Below are 10,893 nucleotides of genomic sequence, written 5' to 3'. Positions count from 1 at the left end.
CTAAGCTGGTAGCTGCAGCTTCACAGAAAGCAGAGGAGCTGGAAGACTCCACGCCCGGCCCCTTCACCCAGCTTGCTATCCTGTTGCACAAAGGAGCCAGCAGGCGAGCTGCATCCTCTGATCCACGGGCGCCCCCTAGGGGAGCCACCACGTCAGTTTCCACCCCCACAGCTGTAGGTTTAGAACTAGCACACGCCGCCCCCACAACCGAGGCTGCAGGACGCCCAGTGGTAATGAGTCCCCGCTGGGACTCACCCAGGTCTGTTTCCGGTCAGAGAAATCAGACTGTGTAACTCAGGCAGGTACAGGAGCCAGAGAGAGAGAGGACTAAGTTCAAAAGACCTACCGTACCGCATGGGGACTGTTTCTTCCCAATACAAGAATTTTGAATCCCGGGGTTGGTCTTTCATAATACACATTTTCCATGAACTTTTCCTGGTAGACATGGATTTCAACTTATTTTTGCATCCAAATGAACTCATCCTCTAATTCCATTTTCCATAAACTTTTTGAAGTACCCTTATATTGCATACTCGAGTATAGCTTCAGTATTTTCATCAGAAAAAAAAAGAAGAGTTTATTGTGGCGCTTCACAAGGACTTCCAACGAATGAGTTAAGAAAACCAAGCCCAGGGCATGACTCAACCCGTCGTCCAGCGTTTCCACGCTGCAAATGCTACTTCCCCATTTGTCATTCAGTAGCTGCCTCCGTTATCAGACCGACCCGCAGCATCACAGGGCTTCCAACAGCCCCTAGGTAGCCCAACAGCGTCTCCCCGTTCACGCCACCCAGCTCATCACATAGGTACAGCACCATCTCTCCTCGCAAGAAGGCTGAGGGCAGCACAGTATCCCTAGAGACCACATCACAGGGCTTCTGTGACAGCGTGCTGCGCGCAGTCTCCCATTTCATTCTCTTGCTGTGCCTAATCTATTCGTTCCACTTTGTCCCCGGATGCCTGTGTGGGACAAACGTACGGCATCTATAGGGCATCTACGGGATCCATGGTTTCAGGCCTCCGCTGGGGTCTGGCAGCGATGGGGAGGGGACTCCCGCGTTCGGAATCCCTGATGGGCGCCCCCTTGCAGCTGGCTGAGCAGTGGCAGCCCAGTCCCTACCTGGTGGGCCCCTCCCAGGGCTGCCGCCCAGCAGGTGGGTTTTGCTACAGGAGCCCCCTCCCAGAGGACCCCCCGCCTGGGTACCCTCCCCATGGATCCTGCAGAGGATGGCCCCAGTGGGTGCCTCGGCAGAAGGCCCACTGCCTCCCTGACTGGTCACCTGGTGCCGGATGTGTGACCGTCCTGCTCGGGGCACCTGCGCCCGTGTGAAGATGTTGTCGTTAAGTGATGCAGGATTCCAGATGAATCCATTTGCATCTGTACTTCTTAAAGCCTCCAAACCCGGAAGCTGACTTGTTCCAGCCCGGACAAGCCCTCAGCCTGGCCTGATTAGATCCCACCAGCAGGATAATGGGGCTGGGCGCTGCAGGTGGGGGGCCGGGGGAGCAGCTCGGAGCTCCGGAGCCTCCCCCTGCAATGTGGACTGAAGTTCCCAAGCCGCCCTGCTGGGCTTGTTCTGCCCTCTGAGAGCGCGGTCTTGGATTTGGCCTACATTTTCCTTGGCCTGGTTTGATCCCTTTCCTTCAAATTCTTTCTGAGATTTATTTGTTTGAAAGGCAGAGTGTCAGAGAGGGAGGAAGGGAGAGAGAGGAGATCTTCCCTCTGCTGGTTCACTCTCCAAGTGCCTGCAAACGTCGGGGCTGGGCCAGGCAGAAGCCAGGAGCCAGGAGCTCTTGTGGGTGGCAGGAACCCGACCACTTGGGGCATCTTCTGCTGCCTTCTGCATTAGCAGGGAGCTGGATCAGAAGCAGAGATGGGCCGGCGTTGTGGAGCAGTGGGTTAATGGCCTGGCCTGAAGCGCTGGCATCCCATATGGGCACCAGTTCTAGTCCCGGCTGCTCTGCTTCCTGTCCAGCTCTCTGCTGTGGCCTGGGAAAGCAGTAGAAGATGGCCCAAGTCCTTTTGCCCTGCACCCATGTGGGAGACCCGGAAGAAGCTCCTGGCTCCTGGCTTCGGATCGGCACAGCTCCAGCCATTGCAGCCATCTGGGGAATGAACCAGGCAAATGGAAGACCTCTCTCTCTGTCTCTACTTCTCTCTGTAACTCTTTCAAATAAATAAAATAAATCTTTTTTAAAAAGAAGAAGCAGAACAGCCAAGACTTGAATCAGCACTCCAACGCAAGCAGAGGCTAAACCTGTTGCACCTCAACGCCGGCCCCAGTCCTGTCCCTCTGGGGAAGCCTGAGCAAGTCTTCCACTCCCTGCTACTCATATTTTGTTTTTGTTTTTAAAGATTTATTTTATTTGAAAGACAGAGCCACAGAGAGAGGTAGACCACGGGGTCCCAGTGGGTGTCACAGGGCCAGCGGCAAAGCCTGCCTTCTCAGGAGAGAGCTCAGAGAGGCCTCAGGAGGTGGGACAGGTGGTGCCCAGGCCGTGCTCTGTAGCAGGCACAGGTGGGCAGCGGGGAAGGGGGTGGCGGCCAGGAGCACGCCCCCCAGACCCCATGTGCACCTGTTCATTAGCACAGAGAGCTCGTGCAGAAATGGCCTTCTCTGGGCATCTGTTGAGTTCCTGGGCTGCAGACTCATAGCAGGTGGGGGTGGGGTGAAGGGGTAGCGGGTGCGGCTGCAAAGCAGTGTGTTCTGTGGCTTTGGGCCAGAACTACAGCTCTCCCCAGCTGCCCAGGGGGCGCACAGGAGCTCACACTCACCTGTGCCCACCCTTCTCCCATGATCAGCATGGTGCATGGGGGGCACTGCCACTTTTGTGTCACCCCAGCCCCGCTGCAGACAGGCATCAAGGATGTAGACAGTGCCACCTGGTGGAGAGGAGCAGGGTCCCATTTGGCTTTGTCACTGCTACAGATCTTATTGGTCTCCCCCAGCACTGAGTGCGCCTGGTGTGGCTGTGGGCTACAGGGGCTGCGGGTGAGAGTCTGGGAGGGTCTGTAATCACCCTGTCTCCCGACCTTTTGCTGGTGGCCAGGCCAGCTGGGTCCGGAAGCCGGGGACAGGCATGTCCACCGTTGTTTCCAGTCCTCGCTCCCTGTGAGCTCCAGGTGGGGGTTCTGCCTTCATCTCAAAGCCAAGTGCTGCACTTAGTACCCAGTAACTTAGTAGGGGAAGAATAGACGCAGGCCACCACACAGCTTCCACGAGCACGCTGAGACACTGGATAAGGCCAGATCGGGAGCCTCAGCAGGTGCTGTGACCTGAGCAGCCGGCGGGGAGAGCGTGGAAGAGAAATGACAAATGCTTTTCCCTTCGATGAATGCCTCGGGCAGGATCGAGGGCAGGTTTTGCCCAGACCTCGATCAGGGCTCACCTGAAGCCCAAAATCTATGTGCAGGGCTGCCGTTCTCCCAGGCACCCGTGGCTCCAGCCTCCTGCTGGGATGGTAGCCTGGACAGGACACCCGGCAGAGCCACCAGCCTGGCTCCTCCCCCTCCTTCCTCATGCTCTCTGATCTGCCTGCCACCCCACGCTCCGGCACCCTTCCTTCTCTCTTGCGATGGGTGGTCCGGGTCTTCCCAGGCTTCCACCCACACCTGAGCAGAGCCAGCCTCATCGGGGGACAAGTGAGCAGGAGGGGCCATCTCTTCTGTGCGCCACGTGGAGCACCATGCACCCCCCCAGCCCTTGGAAGGCAGCATCATTTTTTTTTTTTTTTTTGACTGGCAGAGTGGATAGTGAGAGAGAGAGACAGAGAGAAAGGTCTTCCTTTACTGTTGGTTCACCCTCCAATGGCTGCTGTGGCCGGCGCACCGCGCTGATCCGAAGCCAGGAGCCAGGTGCTTCTCCTGGTCTCCCATGTGGGTGTAGGGCCCAAGGACTTGGGCCATCCTCCACTGCCCTCCTGGGCCATAGCAGAGAGCTGGCCTGGAAGAAGGGAAACCAGGACAGAATCTGGGGCCCCAACCGGGACTAGAACCCGGGGTGCCAGCACCGCAAGGCAGAGGATTACAGGCAGCATCATTTTAAAGAGCACCCTCCCCCCTTTCTCCATGCACTGCCCCCTGTCCAGGAAGAGGTCTTATTTATCTCTGTTTTGCAGACAAGCCACAAGAAGATCACCCACTGTCCAAAGCCACCCAGGTTATGAATGTAGACAATAGAGGAGTCTGCTGCCTGCCTGGGACAACTTTATCCCATATTGGAGTGCCAGGGTTTGAGTCCCAGCCCTGTGTCCAGTTAATGCACACCCTGGAGGTAGCAGGCGATGGCTCAGGTACTTAGGTCTGTTCCATGCCTGTGGGGCACTTGGATTGAGCTCTGGGCTCCTGGCTTCAGCCTGGCCCAGCCCTGGCTGTTGTGAGCATTTAGGGACTGAACAGTGGGTGGGGAAAAAAAATCTCTGTCTCTGTGCCTTTCTGAGAAGTAAAAATTAAAATATGTATATTCCAAGAAGTTCTAGAAGCCAGAACACTGATTTGAAAAAAAGAAAATAGAATTTGTACCCAAATCTGGAGACTCCTGGCCTGATGTTCCTTCCGCTAGACACAGTGGAGCAAGGCCAGAATGGAAGCGGTGCATGGGACAGCTCGGGGCGGGCAGGCCAGCGCCACATCAGACCTGTCACTGCCCCACACCAGACAGCTGGGGCGGAGCCTAAAAACACGAGACTCCCAGCTAGGAAAGGAAGCAGGTGCACGGCGTTGTGGTGCAGTGGGTTAAGGCACCGCCTACAATGCCAGCATCCTGTATCAGCCTGCTGGTTCAGACCCCAAATGCCAGCATCCTGTATCAGCGCGCCGGTTCAGATCCCAAATGCCAGCATCCTATATCACCACCTCGGTTCAGATCCCAAATGCCAGCATCCTGTATCAGCCTGCTGGTTCAGATCCCAAATGCCAGCATCCTATATCAGCGCGCCGGTTCAGATCCCAATTGCCAGCATCCTGTATCAGCCTGCTGGTTCAGACCCCAAATGCCAGCATCCTGTATCAGCCTGCTGGTTCAGACCCCAAATGCCAGCATCCTATATCAGCGCGCCGGTTCAGACCCCAAATGCCAGCATCCTATATCAGCGCGCCGGTTCAGACCCCAAATGCCAGCATCCTGTATCAGTGCACCAGTTCAAATCCCAGCTGCTCAGCTTCTGATCCAGCTCCCTGCTAATGTGCACCCTGGGAAGTGCTTGAGCCCCTGCCACTCATGTGGGAGACCCCAATGGAGCTCCTGGCTTTGACATGGCCCTGCCCTAGCTGTTGTGGCCATTTGGGGAGTGAGCCAGCAGGTGGAAGATCTCTCTTTCTCTCTACTCTCCCTCTCTTTGTCACTATGCCTTTCAAATAAATTAAAGTTTTTGTTTTTTTTGTTTTTTTTTTTTTTAAAGAAGCACTCTACCCACAGGATGCCGGTGCATCCATAAATGCAGACAGCTGAGGACAAACAGGCCTTAGAAGATCAAACAAAAAACTGTAGCTTTAAGTCAATCCTAGAAGGCTCCCTGGAGGAGGCGAGAACCTCCTCCTTTCTTTTTGATCAAGTTGGACCTCGAGCACAGATCAGTTGTTGTACTCCTCAGATCACAACACGTTATCATGCCCCACTGGTCTGCCAGGGAGCCAGGAGAAGCTCGCAACTGGCTCTTGGTGTAGTGGATGTGTTCACGGGTCTCCTGAGGCTCCCTTAACCCAGGCAAGTGCCCCATTCCTGGTCCAATGCCTGGGGTTTTCTGTTGGCCCCCTGCCAGCGCCTCGCCCTCCTCAGGGGAGAGGGGGGCGGAGCCTGCACGCTCAGCAGCCACCCGGCTACTGACCCTTCTGTGCTGGACTGCGTGAGCGCGAGAGGGGCGCACCTGACCCCGCGCTCCGTAGTCTGCCTGTCGGGTAGGGAGAGCCCCACCCGCGACTCACCGTTTCCGGAGAAGAGGGCCAACAGCACAGAGCAGTCAGCAGCACAGACACTAGTGGGAGGCAGATGGTGGCTGGAGCTGGGAGGGACAGAGCAGGCGGTCAGGGCTGCTGTGGGGATGGCCGGTGGCCCCTTCTCACCCCTCCCAGGGCTCTGCTCCTGGCTCCTGCTGGACCCGCTGTCCTGGGCCTCCAGCCAGAGAACCAAACGGCATCACCCTGACCCCTTGGAGGGTGGCTCTGAGGGTGTGGCTCCCTCCCCAGCGCAAACACCTGCTCCCAGGACGGCCGGTCAGGCAGTCAGGACCCTCGCGCCTGCGAGGGGATCTGAAAGTCTGCCCTGGAGCATGAGGGAGGCGAACTGGACGCCCCCCTCCCCACTGAGGCCCCCGCCCAGCACCCTGCGGCTGCACGGGACTTGGGGTTCCAGACAGTGGCACTGGGAACACGGAGCTTGGGCCTCAGAGGCCAGGGCAACCACAGCACTCAGGTAGCACAGCCCCTTGGAGACCTTGGAGTCCCAGCCGGGGGCCAGCAGCGGCCTGTCTGTCCTAGCCTTCCCCGCCCCACTCCTCTGACCTCTCCCTGTCTTCCCTGGCAGGAACTGATGCCCTTGGCCATGACGCACTCCCGGCTGCTGTCCCAGCAGGTGCACCCCGCGTGACCGTGCCGCTGCCCTCCAGCTGGTTCACGTAAGTGCCAGACACAGGCAAAGCCCGCCCCCTGCCGAGAGGAGGTGTCTGGGCCCTGGGTGGGGACAGTGATGGACTGGGGTAGGGGGAGCTTCCAAAGGACAGGCCCTAGGGGTCCCGGTCCTCTTTGGCTGCCCCCGACCACCAAGATGGCCACAATGGACTCAGCGCGTCCGGGATCTGCTGGGACCTGGGTGGGAACACGGCCTCTTTCTCCTCTCCTCAGGAAGCTACCGCAAGGCAGGAGCATGATGGACATGCCACAGGCCAGCCCCGGGACCTGATGCAGACATGGTGTCCTGTGGCTTTAGACCAATCCCGGACTCACCTGGCTTCCCCTCCTGCACTGGGCGGGGAGAGGGGGTTTCGAGGCTCAAGGAGGTGGACTGGCCGTCCTGAGCCGCATAACCACCTGGCCCAGACTCAGCAGCTTCTAACAGCACAAATCATGTGAACATTTCTGCGAGCCGGGAATCCAGGATGGCCAATGGGGTCCCCCGCCCAGGGCCTGTGCACCGAAAAGCATCAGCCAAGGTGGCTGTTTCATAGGAAAGCGTACACTCTCACCTCTGATTCCTTCGTTCCGTGGGGGCCATTGGGTTGAGGGCTTCACTCCCCAGCTGGCTACAGGCCCACGGCCACCCTCGGTTCCTCAGCTGGCAAGCAAGCAGGAAGTGAGAGTCGCACGAGACCACGTCCCAGCCTGTGACCTTTGCTGTACTCACGGTTAGAATCAAGTCACAGGTCGCACCCGCACCCAAGGGCGTGGAGAACAGAAGCCCACGACGGCCAGGAAGCAGGGGTCAGGGTCGTCCGGGGCCATCTGAAAGCCCCCCACCCCAGCAGGAAGAGGAGATGGAAGCCGTTGATAGGCTGGAAGGCGCTGCCCAGGTGCAGGGAGTTATCATTTGCAGGTGACCGCAAAGACGAAGTGTGCCCACCTGGAATAAGAGCGAGCCACTGAATGTGGGCATTTCAGTGCCAAATTGGACACCAGCGCCGGGCCTCCCCGGGAAGCGGGCTGAGACCTGGCAGGTGCACTTCACGCCCTGTGTGTGTGTGCCTTCCTGGCTAACAATCTACGGCTCTGCCACAGTGGCCATTAAGTGTCGGCGCCTTCCCTTTCCTGGCTCTGGGGTCTTCTAGTGCCTCGAGAGCTAGAGGTTTTTGTTAACAGGGGCACGACGGGGTCTGGGCCTCAGAGAGCCCTGGCTCAGCCTGCTCTGGGAGAGCCCCCATTCCAAGCACTTTCGCTGCTACTGTGCAGCCTCTGGGGTACTGCGGGAGAGGGCTCCAGGCACCGTCGGGGAGCTCTATAAGCTGCTCTGTCTCCTAAGCAACCCTCGGTGGTGCGTGGGCAGGAGAGCGGGGCAGGATGGAATGACGTTACAGCGAGAGCACGTGAATCTCCTCTACGCTGACATTCATCTGCTGCCCCCCTCAAACAAGACACCCCGGTGAACCTCTGCGCACAAGCCGCCATGCATCTGATCAAAGTCAGACTGGCCTTGTACCGGGGTGCGTAAATCTGCTCTGACAGCTACCACTTGCTGCCCCCTGGTGGTCAGTTTGAGTCATGACTGCTTGGTCCGAGACATCACCCAGTTTTATAAAGCACCTGCTGTGGGCCAGGCTGCAGGGGGACTGCAAACAGTGTAACTCAACCATGATCCCGAAAGATTTATTTTTTTAAAGATTTATTTATTTATTTGAAAGTCAGAGTTACACAGAGAGAGGAGAGGCGGGGGGTGGGGGGAGAGAGAGAGAGAGAGAGAGAGAGAGAGAGAGAGAGTCTTCCATCTGCTGGTTCACTCCCCAAATGGCCACAGCGCTTGGAGCTGAGCCGATTCGAAGCCAGGAGCCAGGAGCCTCCTCTGGGTCTCCCACGTGGGTGCAGGGCCCCAAGGACTTGGGCCATCCTCTGCTTTCTCAGGCCAAAGCAGAGAGCGGGGTGGGAAGAGAAGCAGCCGGGACTAGAACCAGCACCCATATGGGATGCTGGCACCACAAGCAGAGGATTAACCTACTGCGCCGGCCTCAGGATGGGATGAATTTAAACAAAGAGATCGATGTTGTAGTGTAGCAGTTAAGCTGCCACCTGTGATACCAGCATCCCATATGGCACCAGTTCAAGTCCCGGTTGTTCTACTTCCAATCCAGCTCCCTGCTATTGTGCTTGGGAAAGCAGCAGAAGATGGCCCAAGTCCCTGCGCCCCTGCACCCCTGTGGGAGACCAGGATGGAGCTCCAGGCTCCTGGATTTGACCAGGCCCAGCCATTGCAGCCATCTAGGGAGTGAACCGTAGATGGAAGCCCTTTCTGTGTCTCTCTTCCTCTCTCCTTCTAGAACTCTGCTTTTCAAATAGATAAATTTTCAAAAAATAAAAATCGAGAAAGAGCTCAGAGACCCCCTCCTGAAAGCTCCCCAGGGTCTCCCGTCATTTCCACAAGAGTCAGATCTGACTCCAGGCCTGACCCACCCCCGGCCTGCCCCTGGCCTGCCCCCGGCCTGCCCCTGGCCTGCACAGCCTTTCATGAACCCCTGCAGTACCGGAACCACACCCTGCACTGCCCGGGTCATTCGCTTTGTCTCCTGGACACACTCAGCTCGTACACAGCCTCCTCTGCAGGATAGCTCCCCTGTGGTCAGCTGACCCTCCGCTGGCTCCCTGCAGCCCTTCCTCTGGGAGCTGTGGTCGACTGTCTTACGCGGAAGTGGAAGGCTGCCATGTGTTGCCATGGCCAGGCATTACGCCTAACAGCCAGGACTGCCCCGTATGGCAGAGGATACGACAGGTGGGGAGGAAGGAAAGACATCTGGGCACGCAGGCACCTGCGAAGGGCACAGCCTCCATAGCTCTGTCTGAAGTTTGCACCCAGGGCAGGCATTCGTCCTAACAATTCAGACACCCACATCCAGGGGCAAGCATTTGATGCAGGAATTAACTTAGCTCTTAGAGCACCCACATGTCATATTTGGGGTGCCTGGTTCAAATCCTGAATCCTCCACTCCTGATCCAGCTTCCTGCTAATGTGCACCTGGGAGGCAGCAGTGTCCCCAACACTCACACGGAAAACTCAGATGGAGTTCCAGGCTCTTGACACTGGACTGGCCCAGCACTGGCTATTGTGGGCATTTGGGGGCATGAGCCAGTAGATGAAAGCTCGCTCGCTCGCTCTCTCTCAAATAATATTTTTTAAAAAGATGCCCATATCAGAGTGGTTGGGTTCAATCCAGCTCTTGACCCCAACTTCCTGCTGATGCATACCCCGAGAGGTAGCAGGAAACACACAAGTGATTGGGTTCCTGCCTTGCCCGTGGGAGACCTGGGTTGCACTCAGCCTTGGCCTCAGCATGGGCATCTGGGGAGGGAAGCAGTGGCTGGGAGCGCCCTCTCTGTCTGTCTGTCTGTCTGCCTTTCAAATATAAACCGAATAGAAATTTGCCCTGAGCTGAACGTACCCCTCAGGTGGCGTGGCTGCAAGGCTAAGCTGATGATGGCAGAAAGGGTCTCAGAGGCCAAGGAAGAAGATTGGAGTCCAAATTGGCCGAATGCAGGCTCGCGATGCAAGGCATCGTCTAGAGAAGAGAAAACCTGGAGACGTCAGAAAAGAGGGCTTTAACATCAGGGCGACTAGCCCACGTCCTTGTCCCAGTCTAAAGTAAAATCCATCCCTGACGACCTTGCTCGGATGCCTTTGGCCCGTGGTGGCCCTGAGAGGCCCCATCTCTGACGCACTCGCTGCAGGTCCCCAGACCACCCCGTGAGCAGCCAGGCACCCCTGGGTGGCTGTCGCCTGCCAGGAGCACAGGCCTGGACAGCTGGGATATTTGGGTGAAGAAATTCCTCTGGGTGAACACACCGGGGCGCACGGCTCAGTGGGCACAGTGCAGAGGCTTGGTGTGCACTGCGTGGCGAGAAGTAACAGAGACACAGAGGTCAGAGGCAGGGACCCACCTGGGTGCAAAGTGGTGACTTCGGCAATGCCTGGGGGACAGTCAAGGGCAGTGGTGATCTCTCGCTGCTGGGGGCCGCTGGAGACCTGTGGGCTCACTGGTGCTGCACCACGCAGGGAAGGAAGCCAGATGAGGGTCGGGGTGGATCGGGGGAACCATCCTCTCGCAGTGGGTAACTGTCTTCTCCCAACACTTCTGTCTCTTCTGTTGTCTTGCAGGTCAGCATTCCCTTACTGAACGTAAGTGCCCAAGGTCTTTCTTCCACCCTCCAGAGTCCAAGTCCCCACCCTCCTGCCCCCTTGGTCCCCGGCATGCCTGGGAGGTT

Source organism: Lepus europaeus, chromosome 5, assembly GCF_033115175.1.
Source record: "Lepus europaeus isolate LE1 chromosome 5, mLepTim1.pri, whole genome shotgun sequence".
Taxonomy (NCBI): Eukaryota; Metazoa; Chordata; class Mammalia; order Lagomorpha; family Leporidae; genus Lepus; species Lepus europaeus.
The sequence above is the reverse complement of the archived record's forward strand: the minus strand, read 5'-3'. Positions refer to the sequence as shown.